Source organism: Actinia tenebrosa, unplaced genomic scaffold (genome assembly GCF_029948245.1).
Source record: "Actinia tenebrosa isolate PJP-AT-01 unplaced genomic scaffold, QUT_ActTen_1.0 PGA_scaffold4__44_contigs__length_22323623, whole genome shotgun sequence".
NCBI lineage: Eukaryota > Metazoa > Cnidaria > Anthozoa > Actiniaria > Actiniidae > Actinia > Actinia tenebrosa.
The window spans coordinates 21,563,000-21,580,720 of NW_028292581.1; the positions used below are offsets into that span (position 1 = coordinate 21,563,000).

At 36.6% G+C, this 17,721-nt stretch overlaps 1 protein-coding gene and 1 long non-coding RNA gene across 2 annotated transcripts in view; one reads left to right on the plus strand and one right to left on the minus strand.

Annotated features, from left to right (window-relative positions):
* The window catches only part of LOC116304663 (delta-actitoxin-Avd2b 2), a 45,157-nt gene that overhangs the window by 25,299 nt on the left and 2,137 nt on the right, over positions 1-17,721 (minus strand). The window lies entirely within an intron of this gene.
* LOC116304665 (uncharacterized) lies at positions 15,594-17,258 on the plus strand. The gene is made up of 3 exons (XR_004198082.2): positions 15,594-15,964; positions 16,262-16,345; positions 16,444-17,258. It is a non-coding gene; the product is annotated as an uncharacterized LOC116304665 (long non-coding RNA).

Sequence of the window (17,721 nt, forward strand, 5' to 3'; positions counted from 1 at the left end):
TACAGTTGCAGGACATTGGATGAGCCCACATCATTATTTGTCAACCCCTTCAGTTTCCTCATCACCAACAGCTGTTACATCAACCAGCACAATGGCAGGACGATGGATACATCCACAGAATTATTTGCCATCTCCTTCACTTCCCCCAATACCGAGGAATGCAACATCAGCCAGTTAAGTGGCAGGACAGTGGATGAGCCTTTAAGAATTATTTGCACAACCCCTTCAGTCCCTTCCGTACCAACAGCTTTTCCGGCATCAAAACGGCCATGGATGCATCCTCAGCAAGCCACTGCCATCACTGCTACTGGTTCTCGACAGCCATGGCACAATGCCAACCCTTTTGTCATTGTTGCCTTGAGCAACAGGGTAAAGAAATGTGCTGGTTGCCCTTACGAATTTAGAAAAACACAAGGACACCTATTTATAGGTCTAATAATCATAGCTATAGATAGATAGCTATACATACAGTTTTAAACAATAGAAAATTGGGTCTATAAATATAACATAAAAGATCTGGACATATTTATATTAAAACGAGAGAACTAAGATATAATTAATCTGACAATTAGAGAGAAAAAAAGCAAAAATTAAGGATGTCTCAAGTATCAATTGATGATATGAAATGAATTATAGACTATTTAACGATGATATTGGAAATTAAGATTACTAATGATCAGCTACAATAAGATCGGAATAAGTCATCATTCAGCCCCTCTTTAAATTTATTGCTATTCTTTAATTTTTTCAAATTTTCATCAATTGAATTCCAGCATTTTGATCCCGAATATCTTATATTCATCCTGCATAAAGAAAATTACTTCTACAATGATGCAAATGGACTGATGAGACTGTCCACAAAGAGTAACAGTCACTATAACTGCCATTGTCCATGTCTTCAAAAACGCCATCTTTACCTCAACAAGGCCAACATCAGACCAGACCCCTCTCTAATAGTGGATGAATTTCAAAGAGCAAGTGTAGACTCTGTTAGACATTGATATTTAACAATGATTAATGTAACTCATATATTTATTTATAATCTTAGTTACGTATGTATTTTTTTCTACTTTTTTAAATTTTCTTATCGGATTAATTCTTCTATGCTAATCTACTTCATGTTTGTTCATGACTAACCTCAATTGAAGAGAAACTTTGCAGGAGAGGAGAGCGAAAGACCCCTTTATCATCTTCAGTTCCCCTTTCCTGCAAGTGCCCATCCTGCAAGGAAAGAAATCAGAGGTCATAGTCCGCATGCTATCCATGCTACATATACTTGATACGGACTATGTTGAACGCTTCAGTATTGCTTTGAATAAACATGCCCAAAGAGCCAGTGTAGACCAGGCTGCCTGGTTGGGACGGTTTACTAGTGTCTGATTCTAAGAATTTAAAGGAGAAGTGGAAAAAAGCTGCAAAATTTCGAATGACAGTGTTGACCATTTAAGGAAGAGCATTATCGAAAGAGCAGCAAGCCTCTGCTACTCCTTCTTGTCCTCCTTCTCTTCACATTTCAAACTATAAAGTCTCAAGTCATTTCTATTCTGCTTTAGAATATTCACTGAAGTAAAGAAGTTAACAGTATGTTGAACGCTTCAATATTCCATTGAATAAACATGGATGAAGAAGAGCATTATCGAAACCGAAACAAGCATCTGGTACTCGTTCTTGTCCTCCTTCTCTTCGTATTTCAAACTATAAAGTCTGAAGTCGCTTCTATTCTGCTTTAGAATATTCACTGAAGTAAACAAGTTAACAGTATGTTGAACGTTTCAATATTCCATTGAATAAACATGCACGAAGAAGAGAATTATCGAAAGCGAAGCAAGCGTCTGGTACTCGTTCTTGTCCTCCTTCTCTTCACATTTCAAACTATAAAGTCTGAAGTCATTTCTATTCTGCTTTAGAATATTCACTGAAGTAAAGAAGTTAACAATATGTTGAACGTTTCAATATTCCATTGAATAAACACGCACAAAGAAGAGCATTATCGAAAGCGAAACAAGCATCTGGTACTCGTTCTTGTCCTCCTTCTCTTCGTATTTCAAACTATAAAGTCTGAAGTTGTTTCTACTTTGCTTTAGAATATTCACTGAAGTAAACAAGTAAACATTATGTTGAACGCTTCGATATTCCATTGAATAAACATGCACGAAGGAGAGAATTATCGAAAGCGAAGCATGCGTCTGGTACTCGTTCTTGTCCTCCTTCTCCTCGCATTTCAAACTATAATGTCTCAAGTCTTTTCTATTCTGCTTTAGAATGTTCACTGAAGTAAACAAGTTAACAGTGTAAACAAGATCTGAAAAAAGGAAAGAAATCAGATGTCATAGTCAGCATGCTATACATGCTACATATACTTAATACGGACTATGTTGAACGCTTCAGTATGGCTTTGAATAAACATGGCCGAAGTGCCAGGGTAGACCACGTTACCTGGTTGGGACGGTTTACTATTGTCTGAGTTTAAGAATTTAAAGAAGAAGTGGAAATAAGCTGCAAAATTTCCAATGACAGTGTTGACCATTTAAGGAAGAGCATTATTGAAAGAGCAGCAAGCGTCTGGTACTCGTTCTTGTCCTCCTTCTCTTCGAATTGCAAACTATAAAGTCTGAAGTCGTTTTTATTCTGCTTTAGAATATTTACTGAAGTAAACAAGTTAAGAGTATGTTGAACGCATCAATATTCCATTGAATAAACATGGACGAAAAAGAGAATTATCGAAAGCGAAGCATGCGTCTGGTACTCGTTCTTGTCCTCCTTCTCCTCGCATTTCAAACTATAAAGTCTGAAGTCGTTTCTATTCTGCTTTAGAATATTCACTGAAGTAAACAAGTTAACAGTGTAAAGAAGATCTGAAAAAAGGAAAGAAATCGGAGGTCATAGTCAGCATGCCATCCATGCTACATATACTTAATACAGACTATGTTGAACGCTTCAGTATTGCTTTGAATAAACATGGCTGAAGTGCCAGGGTAGACCAGGTTACCTGGTTGGAACGGTTTACTAGTGTCTGAGTCTAAGAATTTAAAGGAGAAGTGGAAATAAGCTGCAAAATTTCGAATGACAGAGTTGACCATTTAAGGAAGATCATTTACGAAAGCGCAGCAAGCATCTGGTACTCGTTCTTGTCCTCCTTCTCTTCGCATTTCAAACTATAAAGTCTCAAGTTGCTTCTATTCTGCTTTAGAACATTCACTGAAATAAAGAAGTTAAAAGTATGTTGAACGTTTCAATATTCCATTGAATAAACATAGACGAAGAAGAGAATTATCGAAAGCGAAGCATGCGTTTGGTACTCATTCTTCTCCTCCTTCTCCTCGCATTTCAAAATATAAAGTCTCAAGTCTTTTCTATTCTGCTTTAGAATATTCACTGAAGTAAACAAGTTAACAGTATAAAGAAGATCTGAAAAAAGGAAAGAAATCAGAAGTCACAGTCAGAATGCTATGCATTCTACATATACTTAATACGGACTATGTTGAATGCTTCAGTATTGCTTTGAATAAACATAGCCGAAGTGCCAGGGTAGACCAGGTTACCTGGTTGGGATGTTTTACTAGTGTCCGAGTCTAAGAATTTAAAGGAGAAGTGGAAATAAGCTGCAAAATTTCGAATGATAGAGTTGAACATTTAAGGAAGATCATTTACGAAAGCGCAGCAAGCGTCTGGTACTCGTTTTTGTCCTCCTTGTCTTCGCATTTCAAACTATAAAGTCTAAAGTCGTTGCAATTCTGCTTTAGAATATTCACTGAAGTAAAGAAGTTAAAAGTATGTTGAAAGCATCAATATTTCATTGAATAAACATGGGCGAAGAGAATTATCGAAAACGAAGCAAGCGTCTAGTAATCGTTGTTGTCCTCCTTCTCTTCGCATTTCAAACTATAAAGTCTGAAGTCGCTTCTATTCTGATTTAGAATATCTACTGAAGTAAACAAGTTAACAGAATGTTGAACGCATCAATATTCCATTGAATAAACATTGATGAAGAACAGAATTATTGAAAGCGAAGCAAGCGTCTAGTATTCGTTCTTGTCCTCCTTCTCTTCGCATTTCAAACTATAAAGCCTGAAGTCGTTTTTATTCTGCTTTAGAATATTCACTAATATAAACAAGTTAACATCAAGTTGAACCATCAATATTCCATTGAATAAACATGGACAAAGAAGAGAATTATCGAAAGCGAAGCAAGCGTGTGGTAATCGTTCTTGTCCTCTTTCTCATCGCATTTCAAACTATAAAGTCTGAAGTCGTTTTTATTCTACTTTAGAATATTCACTGAAGTAAACAAGTTAAGAGTATGTTGAACGCATCAATATTCCATTGAATAAACATGGACGAAAAAGAGAATTATCGAAAGCGAAGCATGCGTCTGGGACTCGTTCTTGTACTCCTTCTCCTCTCATTTCAAACTATAAAGTCTTAAGTCTTTTCTATTCTGCTTTAGAATATTCACTGAAGTAAACAAGTTAACAGTGTAAAGAAGATCTGAAAAAAGGAAAGAAATCAGAGGTCATAGTCAGCATGCTATCCATGCTAGATATACTTAATACAGAGTATGTTGAACGCTTCAGTATTGCTTTGAGTAAACACGGCCGAAGTGCCAGGGCAGACAAGGTTACCTGGTTGGGACACTTTACTAGTGTCCGAGTCTAACAATCTAAAGGAGAAGTGGAAAAAAGCTGCAAAATTTCTAACGACAGTGTTGACCATTCAAGGAAAAGTAGTATCGAAAGCGAAGCAAGCGTCTGGTACTCGTTCTTGTCTTCCTTCTCCTCGCATTTGAAACTATGAAGTCTGAAGTCATTTCTATTCTGCTTTAGAATATTCACTGAAGTAAAGAAGTTAACAGTATGTTGAACGCTTCAATATTCCATTGAATAAACATGGATGAAGAAGAGCATTATCGAAACCGAAACAAGCATCTGGTACTCGTTCTTGTCCTCCTTCTCTTCGTATTTCAAACTATAAAGTCTGAAGTTGTTTCTACTTTGCTTTAGAATATTCACTGAAGTAAACAAGTAAACATTATGTTGAACGCTTCGATATTCCATTGAATAAACATGCACGAAGGAGAGAATTATCGAAAGCGAAGCATGCGTCTGGTACTCGTTCTTGTCCTCCTTCTCCTCGCATTTCAAACTATAAAGTCTGAAGTCGTTTCTATTCTGCTTTAGAATATTCACTGAAGTAAACAAGTTAACAGTGTAAAGAAGATCTGAAAAAAGGAAAGAAATCGGAGGTCATAGTCAGCATGCCATCCATGCTACATATACTTAATACAGACTATGTTGAACGCTTCAGTATTGCTTTGAGTAAACACGGCCGAAGTGCCAGGGCAGACCAGGTTACCTGGTTGGGACGGTTTACTAGTGTCCGAGTCTAACAATCTAAAGGAGAAATGGAAATAAGCTGCAAAATTTCTAACGACAGTTTTGACCATTTAAGGAAAAGCATTATCGAAAGCGAAACAAGCATCTGGTACTTGTTCTTGTCCTCCTTCTCTTCGCATTTCAAACTATAAAGTCTGAAGTCGTTTCTATTCTGCTTTAAAATATTCACTTAAGTAAACAATTTATTAGTATGTTTAACGCATCAATATTCCATTGAGTAAACATGGACGAAGAAGAGCATTATCGAAAGCGAAGCATGCGTCTGGTACTCATTCTTGTCCTCCTTCTCTTCGCATTTCAAACTATAAAGTCTTAAGTCTTTTCTATTCTCCTTTAGAATATTCACTGAAGTAAACAAGTAAACAGTATGTTGAACGCTTCAATATTCCATTGAATAAACATGCACAAAGAAGAGAATTATCGAAAGCGAAGCAAGCGTCTGGTACTCGTTCTTGTCCTCCTTCTCGCATTTCAAACTATAAAGTCTCAAGTCTTTTCTATTCTGCTTTAGAATATTCACTGAAGTAAACAAGTTAACAGTGTAAAGAAGATCTGAAAAAAGGAAAGAAATCAGAGGTCATAGTCAGCATGCTATCCATGCTACATATACTTAATACGTACTATGTTGAACGCTTCAGTATTGCTTTGAATAAACATGGCTGAAGTGCCAGGGTAGACCAGGTTACCTGGTTGGAACGGTTTACTAGTGTCTGAGTCTAAGAATTTAAAGGAGAAGTGGAAATAAGCTGCAAAATTTCGAATGACAGAGTTGACCATTTAAGGAAGATCATTTACGAAAGCGCAGCAAGCATCTGGTACTCGTTCTTGTCCTCCTTCTCTTCGAATTTCAAACCATAAAGTCTCAAGTCGCTTCTATTCTGCTTTAGAACATTCACTGAAATAAAGAAGTTAAAAGTATGTTGAACGTTTCAATATTCCATTGAATAAACATAGACGAAGAAGAGAATTATCGAAAGCGAAGCATGCGTTTGGTACTCATTCTTCTCCTCCTTCTCCTCGCATTTCAAAATATAAAGTCTTAAGTCTTTTCTATTCTGCTTTAGAATATTCACTGAAGTAAACAAGTTAACAGTATAAAGAAGATCTGAAAAAAGGAAAGAAATCAGAAGTCACAGTCAGAATGCTATGCATTCTACATATACTTAATACGGACTATGTTGAACGCTTCAGTATTGCTTTGAATAAACATAGCCGAAGTGCCAGGGTAGACCAGGTCACCTGGTTGGGATGTTTTACTAGTGTCCGAGTCTAAGAATTTAAAGGAGAAGTGGAAATAAGCTGCAAAATTTCGAATGACAGAGTTGAACATTTAAGGAAGATCATTTACGAAAGCGCAGCAAGCGTCTGGTACTCGTTTTTGTCCTCCTTGTCTTCGCATTTCAAACTATAAAGTCTAAAGTCGTTGCAATTCTGCTTTAGAATATTCACTGAAGTAAAGAAGTTAAAAGTATGTTGAAAGCATCAATATTTCATTGAATAAACATGGGCGAAGAGAATTATCGAAAACGAAGCAAGCGTCTAGTAATCGTTGTTGTCCTCCTTCTCTTCGCATTTCAAACTATAAAGTCTGAAGTCGCTTCTATTCTGATTTAGAATATCTACTGAAGTAAACAAGTTAACAGAATGTTGAACGCATCAATATTCCATTGAATAAACATTGATGAAGAACAGAATTATTGAAAGCGAAGCAAGCGTCTAGTATTCGTTCTTGTCCTCCTTCTCTTCGCATTTCAAACTATAAAGCCTGAAGTCGTTTTTATTCTGCTTTAGAATATTCACTAATATAAACAAGTTAACATCAAGTTGAACCATCAATATTCCATTGAATAAACATGGACAAAGAAGAGAATTATCGAAAGCGAAGCAAGCGTGTGGTAATCGTTCTTGTCCTCTTTCTCATCGCATTTCAAACTATAAAGTCTGAAGTCGTTTTTATTCTACTTTAGAATATTCACTGAAGTAAACAAGTTAAGAGTATGTTGAACGCATCAATATTCCATTGAATAAACATGGACGAAAAAGAGAATTATCGAAAGCGAAGCATGCGTCTGGGACTCGTTCTTGTACTCCTTCTCCTCTCATTTCAAACTATAAAGTCTTAAGTCTTTTCTATTCTGCTTTAGAATATTCACTGAAGTAAACAAGTTAACAGTGTAAAGAAGATCTGAAAAAAGGAAAGAAATCAGAGGTCATAGTCAGCATGCTATCCATGCTAGATATACTTAATACAGAGTATGTTGAACGCTTCAGTATTGCTTTGAGTAAACACGGCCGAAGTGCCAGGGCAGACAAGGTTACCTGGTTGGGACACTTTACTAGTGTCCGAGTCTAACAATCTAAAGGAGAAGTGGAAAAAAGCTGCAAAATTTCTAACGACAGTGTTGACCATTCAAGGAAAAGTAGTATCGAAAGCGAAGCAAGCGTCTGGTACTCGTTCTTGTCTTCCTTCTCCTCGCATTTGAAACTATGAAGTCTGAAGTCATTTCTATTCTGCTTTAGAATATTCACTGAAGTAAACAAGTTAACAGTGTACCTAGACCAGGTTACCTGGTTGGGACGGTTTACTAGTATCCGAGTCCAAGAATATAAAGGAGAAGTGGAAATAAGCTGCAAAATTTCTAATGACAGTGTTGACCATTCAAGGAAAAGCATTATCAAAAGCGAAGCAAGCGTCTGGTACTCGTTCTTGTGTTCCTTCTCTTCGCATTTCAAACTATAAAGTCTGAAGTCATTTCTATTCTGCTTTAGAATATTCACTCAAGTAAACAAGTTAAGAGTATGTTTAACGCATCAATATTCCATTGAATAAACATGGACGAAAAAGAGAATTATCGAAAGCGAAGCATGCGTCTGGTACTCATTCTTGTCCTCCTTCTCCTCGCATTTCAAACTATAAAGTCTTAAGTCTTTTCTATTCTGCTTTAGAATATTCACTGAAGTAAACAAGTTAACAGTGTAAAGAAGATCTGAAAAAAGGAAAGAAATCGGAGGTCATAGTCAGCATGCTATCCATGCTACATATACTTAATACAGACTATGTTGAACGCTTCAGTATTGCTTTGAGTAAACACGGCCGAAGTGCCAGGGCAGACCAGGTTACCTGGTTGGGACGGTTTACTAGTGTCCGAGTCTAACAATCTAAAGGAGAAATGGAAATAAGCTGCAAAATTTCTAACGACAGTTTTGACCATTTAAGGAAAAGCATTATCGAAAGCGAAACAAGCATCTGGTACTTGTTCTTGTCCTCCTTCTCTTCGCATTTCAAACTATAAAGTCTGAAGTCGTTTCTATTCTGCTTTAAAATATTCACTTAAGTAAACAATTTATTAGTATGTTTAACGCATCAATATTCCATTGAGTAAACATGGACGAAGAAGAGCATTATCGAAAGCGAAGCATGCGTCTGGTACTCATTCTTGTCCTCCTTCTCTTCGCATTTCAAACTATAAAGTCTTAAGTCTTTTCTATTCTCCTTTAGAATATTCACTGAAGTAAACAAGTAAACAGTATGTTGAACGCTTCAATATTCCATTGAATAAACATGCACAAAGAAGAGAATTATCGAAAGCGAAGCAAGCGTCTGGTACTCGTTCTTGTCCTCCTTCTCGCATTTCAAACTATAAAGTCTCAAGTCTTTTCTATTCTGCTTTAGAATATTCACTGAAGTAAACAAGTTAACAGTGTAAAGAAGATCTGAAAAAAGGAAAGAAATCAGAGGTCATAGTCAGCATGCTATCCATGCTACATATACTTAATACGTACTATGTTGAACGCTTCAGTATTGCTTTGAATAAACATGGCTGAAGTGCCAGGGTAGACCAGGTTACCTGGTTGGAACGGTTTACTAGTGTCTGAGTCTAAGAATTTAAAGGAGAAGTGGAAATAAGCTGCAAAATTTCGAATGACAGAGTTGACCATTTAAGGAAGATCATTTACGAAAGCGCAGCAAGCATCTGGTACTCGTTCTTGTCCTCCTTCTCTTCGAATTTCAAACCATAAAGTCTCAAGTCGCTTCTATTCTGCTTTAGAACATTCACTGAAATAAAGAAGTTAAAAGTATGTTGAACGTTTCAATATTCCATTGAATAAACATAGACGAAGAAGAGAATTATCGAAAGCGAAGCATGCGTTTGGTACTCATTCTTCTCCTCCTTCTCCTCGCATTTCAAAATATAAAGTCTTAAGTCTTTTCTATTCTGCTTTAGAATATTCACTGAAGTAAACAAGTTAACAGTATAAAGAAGATCTGAAAAAAGGAAAGAAATCAGAAGTCACAGTCAGAATGCTATGCATTCTACATATACTTAATACGGACTATGTTGAACGCTTCAGTATTGCTTTGAATAAACATAGCCGAAGTGCCAGGGTAGACCAGGTCACCTGGTTGGGATGTTTTACTAGTGTCCGAGTCTAAGAATTTAAAGGAGAAGTGGAAATAAGCTGCAAAATTTCGAATGACAGAGTTGAACATTTAAGGAAGATCATTTACGAAAGCGCAGCAAGCGTCTGGTACTCGTTTTTGTCCTCCTTGTCTTCGCATTTCAAACTATAAAGTCTAAAGTCGTTGCAATTCTGCTTTAGAATATTCACTGAAGTAAAGAAGTTAAAAGTATGTTGAAAGCATCAATATTTCATTGAATAAACATGGGCGAAGAGAATTATCGAAAACGAAGCAAGCGTCTAGTAATCGTTGTTGTCCTCCTTCTCTTCGCATTTCAAACTATAAAGTCTGAAGTCGCTTCTATTCTGATTTAGAATATCTACTGAAGTAAACAAGTTAACAGAATGTTGAACGCATCAATATTCCATTGAATAAACATTGATGAAGAACAGAATTATTGAAAGCGAAGCAAGCGTCTAGTATTCGTTCTTGTCCTCCTTCTCTTCGCATTTCAAACTATAAAGCCTGAAGTCGTTTTTATTCTGCTTTAGAATATTCACTAATATAAACAAGTTAACATCAAGTTGAACCATCAATATTCCATTGAATAAACATGGACAAAGAAGAGAATTATCGAAAGCGAAGCAAGCGTGTGGTAATCGTTCTTGTCCTCTTTCTCATCGCATTTCAAACTATAAAGTCTGAAGTCGTTTTTATTCTACTTTAGAATATTCACTGAAGTAAACAAGTTAAGAGTATGTTGAACGCATCAATATTCCATTGAATAAACATGGACGAAAAAGAGAATTATCGAAAGCGAAGCATGCGTCTGGGACTCGTTCTTGTACTCCTTCTCCTCTCATTTCAAACTATAAAGTCTTAAGTCTTTTCTATTCTGCTTTAGAATATTCACTGAAGTAAACAAGTTAACAGTGTAAAGAAGATCTGAAAAAAGGAAAGAAATCAGAGGTCATAGTCAGCATGCTATCCATGCTAGATATACTTAATACAGAGTATGTTGAACGCTTCAGTATTGCTTTGAGTAAACACGGCCGAAGTGCCAGGGCAGACAAGGTTACCTGGTTGGGACACTTTACTAGTGTCCGAGTCTAACAATCTAAAGGAGAAGTGGAAAAAAGCTGCAAAATTTCTAACGACAGTGTTGACCATTCAAGGAAAAGTAGTATCGAAAGCGAAGCAAGCGTCTGGTACTCGTTCTTGTCTTCCTTCTCCTCGCATTTGAAACTATGAAGTCTGAAGTCATTTCTATTCTGCTTTAGAATATTCACTGAAGTAAACAAGTTAACAGTGTACCTAGACCAGGTTACCTGGTTGGGACGGTTTACTAGTATCCGAGTCCAAGAATATAAAGGAGAAGTGGAAATAAGCTGCAAAATTTCTAATGACAGTGTTGACCATTCAAGGAAAAGCATTATCAAAAGCGAAGCAAGCGTCTGGTACTCGTTCTTGTGTTCCTTCTCTTCGCATTTCAAACTATAAAGTCTGAAGTCATTTCTATTCTGCTTTAGAATATTCACTCAAGTAAACAAGTTAAGAGTATGTTTAACGCATCAATATTCCATTGAATAAACATGGACGAAAAAGAGAATTATCGAAAGCGAAGCATGCGTCTGGTACTCATTCTTGTCCTCCTTCTCCTCGCATTTCAAACTATAAAGTCTTAAGTCTTTTCTATTCTGCTTTAGAATATTCACTGAAGTAAACAAGTTAACAGTGTAAAGAAGATCTGAAAAAAGGAAAGAAATCGGAGGTCATAGTCAGCATGCTATCCATGCTACATATACTTAATACAGACTATGTTGAACGCTTCAGTATTGCTTTGAGTAAACACGGCCGAAGTGCCAGGGCAGACCAGGTTACCTGGTTGGGACGGTTTACTAGTGTCCGAGTCTAACAATCTAAAGGAGAAATGGAAATAAGCTGCAAAATTTCTAACGACAGTTTTGACCATTTAAGGAAAAGCATTATCGAAAGCGAAACAAGCATCTGGTACTTGTTCTTGTCCTCCTTCTCTTCGCATTTCAAACTATAAAGTCTGAAGTCGTTTCTATTCTGCTTTAAAATATTCACTTAAGTAAACAATTTATTAGTATGTTTAACGCATCAATATTCCATTGAGTAAACATGGACGAAGAAGAGCATTATCGAAAGCGAAGCATGCGTCTGGTACTCATTCTTGTCCTCCTTCTCTTCGCATTTCAAACTATAAAGTCTTAAGTCTTTTCTATTCTCCTTTAGAATATTCACTGAAGTAAACAAGTAAACAGTATGTTGAACGCTTCAATATTCCATTGAATAAACATGCACAAAGAAGAGAATTATCGAAAGCGAAGCAAGCGTCTGGTACTCGTTCTTGTCCTCCTTCTCGCATTTCAAACTATAAAGTCTTAAGTCTTTTCTATTCTGCTTTAGAATATTCACTGAAGTAAACAAGTTAACAGTGTAAAGAAGATCTGAAAAAAGGAAAGAAATCAGAGGTCATAGTCAGCATGCTATCCATGCTACATATACTTAATACGTACTATGTTGAACGCTTCAGTATTGCTTTGAATAAACATGGCCGAAGTGTCAGGGTAGACCAGGTTACCTGGTTGGGACGGTTTACTAGTGTCTGAGTCTAAGAATTTAAAGGAGAAGTGGAAAAAAGCTGCAAAATTTCGAATGACAGAGTTGACCATTTAAGGAAGAGCATTATCAAAAGCGCAGCAAGCGTCTGGTACTCGTTCTTGTCCTCCTTCTCTTCGAATTTCAAACTATAAAGTCTGAAGTCGTTTCTATTCTGCTTTAGAATATTCACTAAAGGAAACAAGTTAACAGTATTTTGAAAACTTCAATATTCCATTGAATAAACATGGATGAAGGAGAGAATTATCGAAAGCGAAGCAAGCGTCTGGTACTTGTTCTTGTCCTCCTTCTCTTCACATTTCAAACTATAATGTCTGAAGTCGTTTCTATTCTGCTTTAGAATATTCACCGAAGTAAACAAGTTAATAGTGTAAAGAAGATCTGACAAAAGGAAAGAAATCATATAGTAATGATGAAAAGGTAAATAAAAGAAAGAAAGAAATCATAGGTTATAGTCAGCTATCTATGCTAAATATACTTTACACGTACAAGTAGAACGCTTCAGTATTCCATTGAATAAACATGGACAAAGAAGAAAGCCTGGACAAAGCTATGGATGGTGGAATGCTTCATGTTCTATGCAAATGTGGTCCTTGTCATCGAGGAGAAGCGATTTTTCTTTTTGGCCTTCCTTCACTTCCAAAAGTCTTAAAATTTGCATATCGATGTATGTGATGTCATTCGTGGGGATGCCCCTTGGACAATGGATAATAACAATGATAATGGATAATCATTACTGATAATAACAATAGTGGAGCTTAATTTTGTTTGTCCCATTATTATAAATGAAGTGCCAAAATTACTACTAAAGAAGAAGAAATGGTTTGCATGCTGCATCTCCTATTATGTTAACTCTGATGCTACATTTAACTATATGCCTCTCTCAATCCAGCTTAGTGGCGATGTTTACGCACTAATCGGTCCAGAGTCTGTTAATGGTAGAATTATGGTCAGGTCAACTACTCGCCGACATGTGCAACATTCTACTCTTTGCCAACATAATTTGTCTAATTGCATAACCATCCGTTCCAACGGCCTTAAACAGCAGTCTAATCACTCTTATCTACAAATTCCCGTATGGCTATGCAACACACCATGCAGATCACAGAACAATTGATCGTGCGTTGCTAATACCCTTGTCCCAGTTCAACGTGTTAACAACAATGTTAGAGTGGAAAGGGGAGTATGTTAACGTCTCTCTCACCTGATTGTTAGATCAGCTAAGAAAAAATTAATGATGATTAAGGACTTTACCATCGAAAATGATATTGATGTGCTAGCATTAACTGAAACCTGGTTCCTTGGCGGGCACTCTGATGCTGTAGAAATGGGAACCCTGTGTCCTGCTGGATATCTGTTTCTTTACAACCCTCATCACTGTATAAAGACCGACTTGAGATCAACAGCACAATTTATCAGTCTTTAGAGACCTTTGAGCTCATGGATGTACGGGTCCGAGGCTGTGTTTACTTAAGAATCCTAATAATTTATCGGCCACCTGAATCTAACTATGCCTTATTTTATGAAGAGTTTTAACGGTTATTGGAGCAAGTACTGGCTGAGCATCCAGGACATATTCTGTTAATTGGTGACTTCAATTTTCACGTGCATGATTGAGATGACAGATATGCAAACCATTTACTAATATACTTGCAGCAATAGATCTAAAGTAGCATGTGAAGGGCAAAACACACAAAGATGGTCACACCCTACCGGGAATGGCAAATGGGACGGTTAGCCTGTCAAGTCAGCAGTCGACACCTAGGAATGACTGATCCACGTGTTTTGAATACAAGGTCAAGATGGCAGGTTTGTTAATTTTTTTTTGCTAAAAATAAATGCTCGTTTTGTATTTTGATCCATTTTCAGATTGAATATTTTTGATTATTACTTTGTGTTCTTCCCTGTTCTGTATACTGCTGTTTTGGATGACCTCTTGTTGAATACGCATCCTGTGTGGCACTCTTCATTGACCAATGTTCTATCTGACAAACTTTAACAAATCCAGAAACGAGCTACAAGGATCATGCTTTAGAGCATGTGCTCTTGGGATTGACCTTTCAAAGGTTATGTTTTAAGTAATGCGGCTGTACTGCAGACACTGCAAGATTACGAAGAAGAAACATGCAGTAGATTGATTGTGTTTAAGAAAGAGAAGCTGTATGGAAGCTCTCTGGAAGGTAAGTCAAGTCAGTCAAGTGTAACGACCTCAGAATTCACCAGTATCGTTCAAAGGCAAAAGTTTTGGAATTTCCTAATAGAAACCTACTTGAAAGTTGTATGCCTTTGAAATGCTATTCTTCAATGATTTCACACAATTGTTATTTATACTCACACTTTGAACGTTAATGAAGAACATGCAACATGCAACTCAACTTCTAGGCAGCTGGCATCAGGGAATCAGTCAATCCACGAAATATCGGAAAAATACAGGAACTGACAATACGAGCGAGAAACGTGACCGAAATGAAGAGTTGTTTACTACACGTAAGCCTCCCTCAAAAACAAGGTGTCGGTTCTATCCTTCCAACAAGGACCTGGCCAACTATATGCAAAGAGCATAGCACCGCCAGTGTCATTCAAAGATAGACCAGGAAAACCTTCAAATACTTCTTCTGTTTTGTTACCAAAGTAAGAGAAATCAGTATCTTCAGAAAAGATCCTTAGTCTATTTATAATTATTGATTCTAATTACTATGATTACAATGATTACCAGTATTATCTTTTTTCATCAAGATCTGTTTTAATTATTGTAATTATTGTATTATTTTTTATTACTACAGCATTATCTTTGTTTTTCTTTTTTCGTGATCATGATTTACATTATCGTATATCTGTAGTGATGGGCAACCTTTGCGGATTAAAGATTTAGATTAAATGTTGGAGGAATCAGAAGCTATAAAAAAGAAGTGTGTTTCACTAATTTATAAAACATTCGCTTTTGTCACACGACAGCCATATTGCTTTTGACGTCACGAATCTTAACAGGACAACGAGGCCACATGCAGCAAACCAAACACAAAATGGCGTCTCCACAGTCCAAAATTTACAGACTCTTTTGTTGAAAAATTGGCCTCCCAACATCTTCCCGTTAAAGCCACCCTGATGTCCTGAGCTTGAACTTCTTTAGTATAGTAGATAATTTTGTCTTAGAGTGCATGCAACATTTCTAGGATGTGCGCGAACAATGCCATGAAGGTCCTTAAAACCTTGGTTGTGATTTATAGGGAAACTTTATATCACATGGTGAGATATGTCGTGCCAAAGTGAAATTTTGAACAGGATGACATCAAAAAAGTTATGGACATAACACAAAGGCCTGAGATACATACATATTCAGAATCAATTTATTTCCTTATTTTTAAGCTTTATGGCTTGCAGCCAGGTTCCAACCCACCATTATTGGTTCTAGGATCAAGCACCCACATCAGAGTTGATGAAGAAACTGCTGTTCTAATAATTTCATCAGACAGCACCTACTCTGTGCTTGATAGCCAACTCAACTTACACAATGTCTTTGAAGGTAACCTCTTAAGGTGATTCTCTTGAAATAGGAGAAATGTCATTTTTCCCAACTTTAGTTGTTCATTGCACCATGGACCTTTCAAATATGCAAAATGCAATAAAAAATGGGGGTCACAATTCTCGTTGTTTCTCGCTTAATTAACCTCAAAATATAACAAAATACGGCCTCAATGACCACGTAGTTACTAGTAAGTGAGAGTCCTTGGGAAACTAAGAAAATGAAACCAGCCCCACTGTGCAAAAAGTAAGTTTTTTCTCTCCATGTTGTTTATCAAATACTAAACCGATGTTTCAGTTACTTTCACAGAGGTGTGTATCAAAATATAGAATGTAATCTAATGAAGTGCGTGTGAGTCAGTGTCAGCCCACAGTAGTAGAGGTGAGTCTGAGCTACACACCAGCTGAGGAATCATCTAATGCTAATTTTTTCTTTAACTGTAAGAACACTTATCTCATGATTATTTAATTATACGATAGGCTGTACTACGAGCCTTTGAAGGACAGGTGAATAAGCTGAAAGAGCAGCTGACAGGCAAAGGAAGAGTTCAATACAATCACCAATTGAGTCCATGGCAATTCAGTGATATATAAGCACTGCTGACTGGTTGAATTAGTCTTTTATAGATCTTGACACAGGAGATGGTCTTCATAACCATATTGCTCGTTTATTTCCTCTGATGCAAAGAAAAGTACATAACAATAGTATATCTCAAAAGGCACAAGATGCATGGAAAATGGTGACGTATATACTAGACGAAATTAGGAAAGATACCATTGACAATAGTATAATAACCCGACCCCCGAGTTTAATAGTGTCTACTTTCAAGCTGTGTTTGAAAAGTAATAACCGAAGTTAAACAAAGATGATGACCCCTATTTCACTTGGATTGCAAAATACCGCAAACAAAAAGAAATCTTCCAGAGAAAAAACAAGTTTTTGAGCATTGAGGTTCCAACTAAGGAAGAACACCAAATGTACTGAACACTTAATGACAAGCGGTTTCTCCTGGTGTCCAGATATGTTAATATTGTGCATAAAATGATAAAACCTGAGGACATCGAGGGAAATTGCATGCAATGCCACAGTTTTAAAGGTGTCCTGCATGTAGGAGAGAATCTGAAAAATGGCCACTAAAAAGCGATAATTTCCACAACAGGAAATTTCAAACAACCTTCTGCAGATGACGACGTTGAGCCATGAAATCCCCAGTAACAACATTGCTTTTTCATCAGAGGAAGACTGAGCTATCTCCTTTACACCTCTCGTGTTGCTGATGTTCTTCATAAACACAAGATGCATATTTTATTTTCAGTATATATTAATATTTATTTATTCATTTCATTTGTAAATAGTTAAATAGTTACATTTATTATTAATGTAATGCGCGCATGATCATTGTATGGAATGCGCACAAAATAAGTGAATAAATTATTGTTATTAATTAACCATATTCAGTTAATACATCTTTAAAATCATTTTTTTCAATTCATAACATATTAATTAAAAATCAAGTAAATTCAGGTTAATTACATAGTCTTTAAAAAACGAGTAGGAGTGTTTTATCAGGTATAAAAGCATGAGGCGTAGCCGAGTGCTTTTATGCCAGATAAAACGCGATCTACGAGTTTTTTGAACTGCTTAAAACACTCATGAACAATTTATAAGATTTTGGCTCAGCTGGAGCCACCATACACGTCACGAACATGGATTTTTATACTTCGATAGAGATTTGACGTCATGGGCATGCGCAACCA